Source organism: Pelobates fuscus, chromosome 2 (genome assembly GCF_036172605.1).
Source record: "Pelobates fuscus isolate aPelFus1 chromosome 2, aPelFus1.pri, whole genome shotgun sequence".
In the NCBI taxonomy this organism is placed as follows: domain Eukaryota; kingdom Metazoa; phylum Chordata; class Amphibia; order Anura; family Pelobatidae; genus Pelobates; species Pelobates fuscus.
Window position 1 is genome coordinate 355949079 of NC_086318.1, and position 12683 is coordinate 355961761.

General features: G+C 44.8%; 2 non-coding genes across 2 annotated transcripts; both read right to left on the reverse strand.

Moving 5' to 3' along the window:
* Window positions 1-513: 513 nt before the first annotated feature.
* On the reverse strand, window positions 514-680 carry LOC134591189 (U1 spliceosomal RNA). Its single transcript, XR_010088002.1, has one exon. It is a non-coding gene; the product is annotated as a U1 spliceosomal RNA (small nuclear RNA).
* A 477-nt stretch (window positions 681-1157) lies between these two features.
* Window positions 1158-1298, reverse strand: LOC134591969 (U4 spliceosomal RNA). Its single transcript, XR_010088662.1, has one exon. It is a non-coding gene; the product is annotated as a U4 spliceosomal RNA (small nuclear RNA).
* Between the last annotated feature and the right edge of the window lie 11385 nt (window positions 1299-12683).

The window sequence follows — 12683 nt, forward strand, 5'->3', positions numbered from 1 at the left end:
AATGACCCTTGCCTAGCACCTGTCTTCTCTTCATCCACACTCAACAGGGCTGAAAGAACATTTGTGGTGGCTTTTTCAAAATTCCATGGTGTTCATTAGTAAGTGCTAGCGACCACCCAGCTATTCCTAAGGTTTGGTCTGATTGTCTCAAGCGGCAATTCACTGCCTTGATCCAGAAAATCTTTTTTTCCCAGAAATTCAATCAAACGTTACGTTCTGTTGGAAGACGTAATATAGGTCTCCAATTCTTTATTTCTTCCATTGCATTGAAGCATACAATAAATCAAAAGAAGTCAGGATAAAAAAAAAGCTGAAAAGTTAAAATAAAAAGTGAAATTCTGGCTTAAAACTGGTCTCCAGAAAACATAGATAATAAAAATGATCAAGCCTAGGAAATGATTGTCGCTGCCTGCTTGATGCGGAAAGTAAGAGCCAAAGAAGACGGGTGCCGTGGCTGAAATTATCCTTCGTCAGAATTGGTGAAGCTATCTATTTTTGCCAAACAAGCAAACACAGGGGAAAGCGCGAACGCAGTCCCCCACTACCATAAATTATGCAGTCAAGTTTCCCACATTTGAGGAAATTGCAGATGTCAACTGGTACGGAGTGCAATGAACCTGCCTCACTCTGGGAGAGCCACCTTAGAGATCATGGCTATTGCTCCCCTGCCAGGTAAGTATGACATGACGGGTACATTCAAAGGCACGCCCGCTGGGAAGCCTTTCCTTTAGGCTGTGATGAAATAATAAAGCAAGTTAAAAAAAAAAAAAAAGAGGAGCAAATAAATAATCCAAATGATAGAACGCTACAAAAGATTACCAAACCTCGTGGCTGATTGTTGTTTTCCTTAGCTACCAGTAATTTTAGTGCCTTCAGGAGGTTAGGAGTGAATAATTGAGCTGGATTCAGGGTGCGAAGGAGCAATTTGCATAAAGGCAAATGCTAGGCCAATGAGCCGAAGGATGGGAATTCGTAGCATGGAGTGAGAATAGTGTGCTGCTGGAAACAAGTGGATTCAGTGGGAGAGAAAGGTAAAAGGGAAATGCTAAGGAGCCAGCGGAAGGAATGGTGCAACAGAGCTCAGGAAGAAACGGGAGTCACGTAAGACACGCCCTAGACATGGGTCGCCATAAACTTTTATTAAACCAATCTTTCAGTCTCCTTAGAGCCTGTCAAAAATTGCCAATGCTGACTGTATTTCAAGTCATCATGGCGGGGTATTGGGTAAAGTTTTCAATTAGCAATAATCACGCCTCGGATTGACCTCATGGGCTATGATACTGCCACTGCGCAAAGCTAACTGTTCAAGTGGGACAGCTTTTAAGAGCTACCACGTAAGGACACTTTAAGACAGCGGTAAGAAAAGTTCATGACCATAAGCCATTGCAAAGGATTGTGGGAGGCAATATTCTAATTAGGCCCGCTTCCTCCTACAGGGAAGCTTAAACCCCAACAAATTCCTCGGTCTTCTTATATGGTATCTTGGAATGGTTCCAAACCTATAACAGAGAGTGAGGGCAACCATATCTTGCAGCAAACCTTGTACAATTTTTTTTCTCTCTTTGGAAACAGTTTTGCCAAGATTCTACTACAGCAGCCATTAGGCAGAGTACACAATCCGCTGGTCTACGTTCGTCCCCAAAGTCACACATTTCATGACTCCATCGATAGGAATGACCCTTGCCTAGCACCTGTCTTCTCTTCATCCACACTCAACAGGGCTGAAAGAACATTTGTGGTGGCTTTTTCAAAATTCCATGGTGTTCATTAGGAAGTGCTAGCGACCACCCAGCTATTCCTAAGATTTGGTCTGATTGTCTCAAGCGGCAATTCACTGCCTTGATCCAGAAAATCTTTTTTTCCCAGAAATTCAATCAAACGTTACGTTCTGTGGGAAGACGTAATATAGGTCTCCAATTCTTTATTTCTTCCATTGCATTGAAGCATACAATAAATCAAAAGAAGTCAGGATAAAAAAATGATGAAAAAAAAGCTGAAAAGTTAAAATAAAAAGTGAAATTCTGGCTTAAATCTGGTCTCCAGAAAACATAGATAATAAAAATGATCAAGCCTAGGAAGTGATTGTCGCTGCCTGCTTGATGTGGGAAAGTAAGAGCCAAAGAAGACGGGTGTCGTGGCTGAAATTAGTGCATTAGGACAGACGTGGGAGACACTCTTCAGAATTCGTGAACTTCTCTATTTTTGTCAAGTAAGTGTCTTCTACTAAAGCTGTCAATTATTTAAGCCTCTGATGAAGTGAGGCTTTACCTCACGAAACGCGTAAGGCTACAGACACTAACAAAGTTCTATCGAGACCCTGGATTCATCAGTTGATTACTGGATGTTACCACAGCAACGCTCTTTGTACAAGAGCCGATCGAGGTCCTCGCTTCACCAGCTACTGAGTATCCAGTTTCTCTAATATCGGTGTAATCACAATTGGGAGTGAGGCTTCGGGAGGAACATTGGCTGAAACGCACGCCAACAGACCGGCTGACAACACACAGCTAGGACTGCAGCTCCCACCAACTACATCCACCAGGAGAACTACCGATAAAGCATCTGTATAAACAATTGAGCTCCTATTGGTATTATCAATTTTACTCCCTATTTGATTTTTATTATTCAACGTGTTTGAACATATTTTACATCATTAAAGACTAATCAATTTTTTTATAAGCATTTTTCCCTCATTTTTTTTTTTCCATTTTTCTCTATAGCAAGCAATATTTCTAGGCACTATACTGCCATGTGCTACTATCATATCCTTAATTTTTTACATATATTTACTGTCTTTGAGTGACTATTGTCTTTGCAATAAGACTCCACGACTGTGCATAATCTACATACACAGTTTAGTAGAGCCTCCCTCTTGCTACATTCTTGTGGACACTTTTATTATTTATATTTATTTATATTTTATTTATTTTTGCTTTTCTTTTTCTTTTTTAATTCTATTTTATTTATTTTTTCGTTTATCTTTATTTTATTTTCATTTATTCTGCAACCTAACATATGTATTACCTAGGACTGGATTGTATTTCTTTGTGAATATATAGATACTTCATTTTTGATACATATCAATTCAATAGTTTATTTTATTTATATTATCCCAATTTAGCTCCTGGACACCTTTCATTTTATAAGTGATACTGTTTTACTTGTTAACGCAGATTCCTTGACTGCTGACCAGATAACCTACCTGTTACCCTCAATAATGACATGACACCTGAGTATTGGATAAGGGAAACGGCCACAGCTTTATTTTCAACTTTTAAACACAGCCAGCAGTTTACCACCTGTCAGCTGTTGGGGTGACTACCCAACAGACAGATATATCGAGTCTTTCCAGAGTTCGTACAGCCTGCTTTCTGCCATCAGCCCTAGCAGGCTGCGACTCCCCAAAGCCTTGTCTTGTGCATTATTTGCGACTGCCGGAAACTCCGCCTCCGCGATGCCGGCCCTCATTCCCATTTTCCGGCATCGTGCCCCCCCGCAGACAGCACCTGTTCTATACCTGCTTGAGGACCCACATAAAAAATGTCTAAACTAATTTGATTAAGGTGCACTCGGTCCACCCTCATCAAGTTACTATTGTCCCCCTCCAGCTCCACACGCCGAACCGACAAACCACAGAGAAAACGCACAAACCTAGAAATGGTCACATTGAGCTTGCGTCTGCTCTGTTCTAGGACCTTGGCATGCGGCAAGGCCTGCCAGCATGGACGGGGAACAATCTCGGACCATATCAACATACATTCCGAGAACAGAGCCAAACACCGGGCCAAGTCATGCTTGACAGAGTGCATCAAATCCACAGTTCTCACTCTACCTAAAACATTACCCCCCCGCATGTATAAGGATGATGACAGCTCCGGACACGAACCTGCTAAGGGCAATGCACTCCCGGTAAACTTGCTTCTAGGACAAACCTCGAATACCCCTCCAGCGAACCCTCGCTACTTCCGCTGGAATCCCCAAGTTCCGCCCGCAGGAACGTGACTCCGCCCCCCCAACTGCCCAATATATATACACACATCCTAATATCCACACATAACAAGGCGCACACCCTGAAACTAATTATAATAAAAGAGGCCAGACGTACAGCTGATATCTCCTGGAAGACCATCTACCTAATCGATGCACAGCCGAACCCGCAAAACCCAAGACGCTAGCCTGCATCGCAGCCCCAATTCTAAAGGAATGAGGAGAGAAACCAGTTGGATCTTGCCCACAATACACCAATGCTTTTCCCAGTACCGACGTGAACTGAAAACGCATAAGCAGGGACCCATCTGCTTGAACCAATACTGAGACCGATGACGGCCTGACGCCAAATAATGCTGAAAAACCCGAATCAGAAAAAACTTACCAGTACTCCCAACCCGGAGCCACACGCCAATACAGGCCTAATCCGTCTTAGACCTGCAAATATGTAAGTCCACAAAACTATCCAACCAACGCACATTCGGAAGCAATAGAGGGAAACTGACCAGCGATTGTGGGCGAATGCATCTTGAAACAACTGACCCTCGGTATCCGAACCACAGACTCTAGGCAACGCCCCTATCAACCGCCACAGCAAATCCAATGAAATTGACCGACGTCGGTCCGGACGTCTGCAACCACGCAGATCCCGTTGCAAGCAAAACTCCTTCGTAATGTCTCGCCATCCTAAAAAGCGAAACAGAAACGAAAGAGCAGACAATGCTCTTCCGCCACTGCACATGAGTTACCCTGCTCCAGTAGCTTATTCAGATAGAGTAACGTCACCTCAAACCGGGCCGCCTCAGACGTCAGCCGAACCGACCCATCCACAATTGACAACCAACCTACTGTCACGTTGTTATTACAAAATACTTGAATGGATAAAATGTCTATTTACTTATGTCTATTTATTCTGTGTATCTGTGTTCACTGTGTAAAACTGGCTGCTAGAGTAAAAGCTTCCCCTTCCCCCCTCTGTGTGCCCAGTAACTATTTCCTCTGTAAATTCCTCTCATCCTGCTACCCTCCCGCCTTCCCATCGAGCAAGCCTTGTGTAACAAATTCCTGTGTTAAAAGAAAAGCTTCCTTTACTAACTCCTTCCCCACTTCCTTTGTGCAACTAACAGCTCTCTCTGCCACGTGTAACCAAATGGAGAATCGCTGTTAAAGTAACTGTTTCCCCTTCAGCCCCCTCTTTGTTCAGTAACTACTCACTCCCCCTCCCATCGTGTAACCAAGATGGAGCTGGAATGTGGGTGGGAGAGCTCTGTAATGATGACATTACATCCTGTAGGGTGGGTTTAGACAAGACCCCTTAGACTGTTAATTAATTGATGAATGTATACTTCATGTTAACTGTGACTCTGTACATGACGTATTTCTGCTTTAAAAGGGAATCGCACCCCTGGAATAAAGGCCATTCTGAAGTCTTTCATAAACCTGCAATGTGTCCGGTGTGATTTACTTCTAGAAGACATGCTCACAATCAATTTAGAAAGGAGTAGACAAATAATCAAACGCTTGATTTGATCCAAAAGAACGTATTCATCCGCTTATAAAAATGTGGTTAATGGCATTTAATGGCACTGTCCACACAGGAAAAGTTGTGCCGAGCAGCAACCAAATCCACAGAAGGGTTAATGCTGAGCAGCAATTATGCAAATGGCCAGATGACCGAGCAACACCTGCTTAGTGCGCAACTGAACCTTCCAAGCCGATTTCACCAAGTCAAACTGCCTCAGCAGCACAATGAGCTTTTCGGCCGGCCAACGAAAAACCATGTCCTCCATGTCAATTTCAATGCCCAAGAACGACAACTTAGTGGCCGGCCCTTCTGTCTTCTGCTCCGCCACCGGCATGCCAAACCAAGCAGCCACTGAGCGGAAAGACGACAATAACTGGGCACACCTGTCACTCTCCCGAGGACTCACAAACAGTGCGTTACCGAATTAATACCAGAAAACTGCACCACGACCCACTCCAAAAACGAGGCAAATGTTTCAAAATATGAACATAAAATAGAGCAGCCGATGGGAAGGCACATGTCATAGAAATTCGACCCCTGGAATTGACAACCCAGAAGGTGAAAACATTCCGGGTGAACCGGCAATAACCGAAAAACCGATTCAATGTCGGATTTTGCCAGGAGTGCCCCCACTCCCGCTCTCCTAACCAGCGACAATGCCAGATCAAATGAAGAATAACGCACCCTGCTGAATTCCTTATCAATGTTATCATTTACTGAACTCCCAGCCGGGTAGGACAAGTGATGAATAGTGTTGTCGCAAACCCAAAATTTTCGGTTCGCGAACGGCGAACGTGAACTTCCGCAAATGTTCGCGAACCGGCGAACCGCGCGAACCGAAAGTCAATGGGCAGGCGAATTTTAAAAACAACAGGGACTCTTTCTGGCCACAATAGTGATGGAAAAGTTGTTTCAAGGGGACTAACACCTGGACTGTGGCATGCCAGAGGGGGATCCATGGCAAAACTCCCATGGAAAATTGCACAGTTGATGCAGAGTCTGCTTTTAATCCATAAAGGGCAGAAATCACCTAACATTGACACCTGTCCTCAAAGCCCAGCCCTGATACACACTGACACAGAGCAGAATAGAGACTGTTCCCCCTACATAGGGTCACTTGGCAGATATGGATTGACACCTGTCCTCAAAACCCCTGATACACACTGACACAGAGCAGAATAGGGACTGTTCCCCCTACATAGGGTCACTTGGCAGATATGGATTGACACCTATCCTAATGATCCCTGATACACACTGACACAGAGCAGAATAGAGACTGTTCCCCCTACATAGGGTCACTTGGCAGATATGGATTGACACCTGTCCTCAAAACCCCTGATACACACTGACACAGAGCAGAATAGGGACTGTTCCCCCTACATAGGGTCACTTGGCAGATATGGATTGACACCTGTCCTCAAAACCCCTGATACACACTGACACAGAGCAGAATAGGGACTGTTCCCCCTACATAGGGTCACTTGGCAGATATGGATTGACACCTATCCTAATGATCCCTGATACACACTGACACAGAGCATAATAGAGACTGTTCCCCCTACATAGGGTCACTTGGCAGATATGGATTGACACCTGTCCTCAAAACCCCTGATACACACTGACACAGAGCAGAATAGGGACTGTTCCCCCTACATAGGGTCACTTGGCAGATATGGATTGACACCTGTCCTCAAAACCCCTGATACACACTGACACAGAGCAGAATAGGGACTGTTCCCCCTACAAAGGGTCACTTGGCAGATATGGATTGACACCTATCCTAATGATCCCTGATACACACTGACACAGAGCAGAATAGAGACTGTTCCCCCTACATAGGGTCACTTGGCAGATATGGATTGACACCTGTCCTCAAAACCCCTGATACACACTGACACAGAGCAGAATAGGGACTGTTCCCCCTACATAGGGTCACTTGGCAGATATGGATTGACACCTGTCCTCAAAACCCCTGATACACACTGACACAGAGCAGAATAGGGACTGTTCCCCCTACATAGGGTCACTTGGCAGATATGGATTGACACCTGTCCTCAAAACCCCTGATACACACTGACACAGAGCAGAATAGGGACTGTTCCCCCTACATAGGGTCACTTGGCAGATATGGATTGACACCTGTCCTCAAAACCCCTGATACACACTGACACAGAGCAGAATAGGGACTGTTCCCCCTACATAGGGTCACTTGGCAGATATGGATTGACACCTGTCCTCAAAACCCCTGATACACACTGACACAGAGCAGAATAGGGACTGTTCCCCCTACATAGGGTCACTTGGCAGATATGGATTGACGCCTGTCCTCAAAACCCCTGATACACACTGACACAGAGCAGAATAGGGACTGTTCCCCCTACATAGGGTCACTTGGCAGATATGGATTGACACCTGTACTGAAAACCCCTGATACACACTGACACAGAGCAGAATAGGGACTGTTCCCCCTACATAGGGTCACTTGGCAGATATGGATTGACACCTATCCTAATGATCCCTGATACACACTGACACAGAGCAGAATAGAGACTGTTCCCCCTACATAGGGTCACTTGGCAGATATGGATTGACACCTGTCCTCAAAACCCCTGATACACACTGACACAGAGCAGAATAGGGACTGTTCCCCCTACATAGGGTCACTTGGCAGATATGGATTGACACCTGTCCTCAAAACCCCTGATACACACTGACACAGAGCAGAATAGGGACTGTTCCCCCTACATAGGGTCACTTGGCAGATATGGATTGACACCTGTCCTCAAAACCCCTGATACTTACTGACACAGAGCAGAATAGGGACTGTTCCCCCTACATAGGGTCACTTGGCAGATATGGATTGACACCTGTCCTCAAAACCCCTGATACACACTGACACAGAGCAGAATAGGGACTGTTCCCCCTACATAGGGTCACTTGGCAGATATGGATTGACACCTATCCTAATGATCCCTGATACACACTGACACAGAGCAGAATAGGGACTGTTCCCCCTACATAGGGTCACTTGGCAGATATGGATTGACACCTGTCCTCAAAACCCCTGATACACACTGACACAGAGCAGAATAGGGACTGTTACCTCTACATAGGGTCACTTGGCAGATATGGATTGACACCTATCCTAATGATCCCTGATACACACTGACACAGAGCAGAATAGAGACTGTTCCCCCTACATAGGGTCACTTGGCAGATATGGATTGACACCTATCCTAATGATCCCTGATACACACTGACACAGAGCAGAATAGAGACTGTTCCCCCTACATAGGGTCACTTGGCAGATATGGATTGACACCTGTCCTCAAAACCCCTGATACACACTGACACAGAGCAGAATAGAGAATGTTCACCGTCCACAGAGACCATGATACACACTGACACAGAGCAGAATACAGACTGTTCACCGTCCACAGAGACCATGATACACACTGACACAGAGCAGAATAGAGACTGTTCCCTGTCCACAGACACCATGATACACACTGACACAGAGTGTCCGCGTGAAATAGGGCCGTGAGTAATGACGTCACGGGTAGCCTGCCCATAGTATCGCATAGGGTGGAAGAGCTGATAGGACATCTGAAACGTATTGGGATGGAGATGCTTAATTGTTCTCCAAAATGCTTGACACCACCCCATAGTGAATCTCTGCAAACTTTAATACCATCAGAGGAGGAAGAATGTGGCAGCCCACTGGGATTATTCGAAAAATTTCAAATTGATGATTTTCCAGACCCTGGGGTTGACATTAGTCCATATTTACATCTTGTGACCCATGAGGATGTTCCAGGCACTACTTGTGAAATAAAGACAGATAAAAAAGTGAATGATTCTTCTCCTTGGGACTTGCACCCTGTCGTTGAAGGTGGAGTAGGCAATGGCAAGAGCATGCTGTGGGTAGTCAGTGCAAACACTCTCTTCCCGGTGAATAATGAGGAGACTAACTATGATGACGTTATTTGCGTTGAAAGTAATGATGCCAGAGATCTTTTGAAACCATATGGAAGGAACGAATTGGTTAAAAGAAAGGCAAGAGACCACCTGCATATAGACAAGAATACGCATAAGAGAAAGAAGAGAACAGGTGAAAAAGAGAAGCTGCAGACTGCCTATCTGCAAATAGTTGAGTTATGTCCTGAAGATGTCCGTGTTACCACAGTGCAGACTCTGTTTGATACACTACTGAGGAGAGTCAGAGAAACCCCAGATCTTCACGTATTGGATGAGTCGGTGCGTGGAGTTGCAGAGAACGTAGAACAAGAAATATTTAAACTTTTCCTGTGTACTGACAGCAGATATACATAGGGTCACTTGGCAGATATGGATTGACACCTGTCCTCAAAACCCCTGATACACACTGACACAGAGCAGAATAGAGACTGTTCCCTGTCCACAGAGACCATGATACACACTGACACAGAGCAGAATAGCGACTGTTCACCGTCCACAGAGACCATGATACACACTGACACAGAGCAGAATAGGGACTGTTCCCCCTACATAGGGTCACTTGGCAGATATGGATTGACACCTGTCCTCAAAACCCCTGATACACACTGACACAGAGCAGAATAGAGACTGTTCCCTGTCCACAGATACCATGATACACACTGACACAGAGCAGAATAGGGACTGTTACCCCTACATAGGGTCACTTGGCAGATATGGATTGACAAATCCCTGACAAACAGCTACCACATGCAAGGAAGGCAGCAGGGGCGCAAATGACCCACTCCCGACGCAGGAAGGTAGTGATGACAAATAACAATACTGGGCCTCTTTAGAGGCCCTGTAATTGTAATCAGTCCACTTGAAATCCTTTAACTTTGATCAATTGGAGGGAAGTCTGGTGCAGAGCCACTGACCCATGCGCAGGGCCAGCCTTAGGCCTTTGGGCGCCCTGTGCAAGAAATCTTCACCCTGTCACACCCATGTGCAAGAAATCTTCACCCTGTCACACACACACACACAGGCAGACAGCCATACACACGCACACACACAACTGCGACTGACTAGGTTTGTCACCTCCTCAAAAGGACGCATGAGCCTACAGGCATTGCGCATGAGCGTCCAGTAACGTGGCAAAAAAAATCCCAGCTCCCCAGAGGCTGTCCTAGCACCCCGGTCATACAAATATTCATTAACAGCTTTTTCTTGTTGGAGCAGGCGGTCGAACATTAGGAGTGTTGAATTCCAACGTGTAGGGCTGTCGCAAATCAAGCGCCTCACTGGCATGTTGTTTCGCCGCTGGATATCGGCAAAGTGAGCCATGGCCGTGTAGGAATGCCTGAAATGGCCACACACCTTCCTGGCCTGCTTCAGGGCGTCCTGTAAGCCTGTGTACTTATGCACAAAGTACTTGTACTATGCGTGCAAGCTACTGTGAGACCAGATATGATTGGCAATGTGAACTGTAACAGTTCTGCAGAGCACACACTGTAGGCCTGAGACACCCGCTTGAAGACAAGTAACTGCTATTCAATCTATAACAGTGAAAAACAAATTTTGGTTTTAAAAGCACGCTATAGAGACACCAGATATGATTGGCAATGTGAACTGTAACAGTTCTGCAGAGCACACACTGTAGGCCTGAGACACCCGCTTGAAGACAAGTAACTGCTATTCAATCTATAACAGTGAAAAACAAATTTTGGTTTTAAAAGCACGCTATAGAGACACCAGATATGATTGGCAATGTGAACTGTAACAGTTCTGCAGAGCACACACTGTAGGCCTGAGACACCCGCTTGAAGACAAGTAACTGCTATTCAATCTATAACAGTGAAAAACAAATTTTGGTTTTAAAAGCACGCTATACAGACACCAAATATGATTGGCAACTGTCAAAGCACGCTGGAACAGGTCTACAGAGCACACGCTGAAGTAGGCCTGACACCCAGACGCTTGCAGACAACTAACTGATCTTCTATTACAGTGAAAAAAAATGATTTCTTTAAAATCTAAAGCTTAAGCTATTGTTAAAACAGATATGAGTGGTGGCACTGGGCAAGTAGGCACAGTATCCAATGTGAACCTCACACAGAAGCTGGCAGGCAGGCAACTGCTCTTCTATTACAGTGGAAACAAAATTTTGGTTGTAAAAGCACGCTATAGAGACACCAGATATGAGTGGCAACTGTCAAAGCACGCTGGCACAGGTCTGCAGAGCACACGCTGAAGTAGGCCTGACACCCAGACGCTTGCAGACAACTAACTGCTCTTCTATTACAGTGAAAAAAAAATATTTATTTTAAATGTAAAGCTTAACCAATTGTTAAAACAGATATGAGTGGTGGCACTGGGCAAGTAGGCACAGTATCCAATGTGAACCTCACACAGAAGCTGGCAGGCAGGCAACTGCTCTTCTATTACAGTGAAAAAAAAATATTTATTTTAAATCTAAAGCTTAACCAATTGTTAAAACAGATATGAGTGGTGGCACTGGGCAAGTGGGCACAGTATCCAATGTGAACCTCACACAGAAGCTGGCAGGCAGGCAACTGCTCTTCTACTACAGTGAAAAAAAAATTTATTTAAAATCTAAAGCTTAACCAATTGTTAAAACAGATATGAGTGGTGGCACTGGGCAAGTGGGCACAGTATCCAATGTGAACCTCACACAGAAGCTGGCAGGCAGGCAACTGCTCTTCTATTACAGTGAAAAAAAATTATTTATTTTAAATCTAAAGCTTAACCAATTGTTAAAACAGATATGAGTGGTGGCACTGGGCAAGTGGGCACAGTATCCAATGTGAACCTCACACAGAAGCTGGCAGGCAGGCAACTGCTCTTCTATTACAGTGGAGAAAAAAAATATTTATTTTAAATGTAAAGCTTAACCAATTGTTAAAACAGATATGAGTGGTGGCACTGGGCAAGTAGGCACAGTATCCAATGTGAACCTCACACAGAAGCTGGCAGGCAGGCAACTGCTCTTCTATTACAGTGGAAACAAAATTTTGGTTGTAAAAGCACGCTAGAGAGACACCAGATATGAGTGGCAACTGTCAAAGCACGCTGGCACAGGTCTGCAGAGCACACGCTGAAGTAGGCCTGATACCCAGACGCTTGCAGACAACTAACTGCTCTTCTATTACAGTGAAAAAAAAATATTTATTTTAAATGTAAAGCTTAACCAATTGTT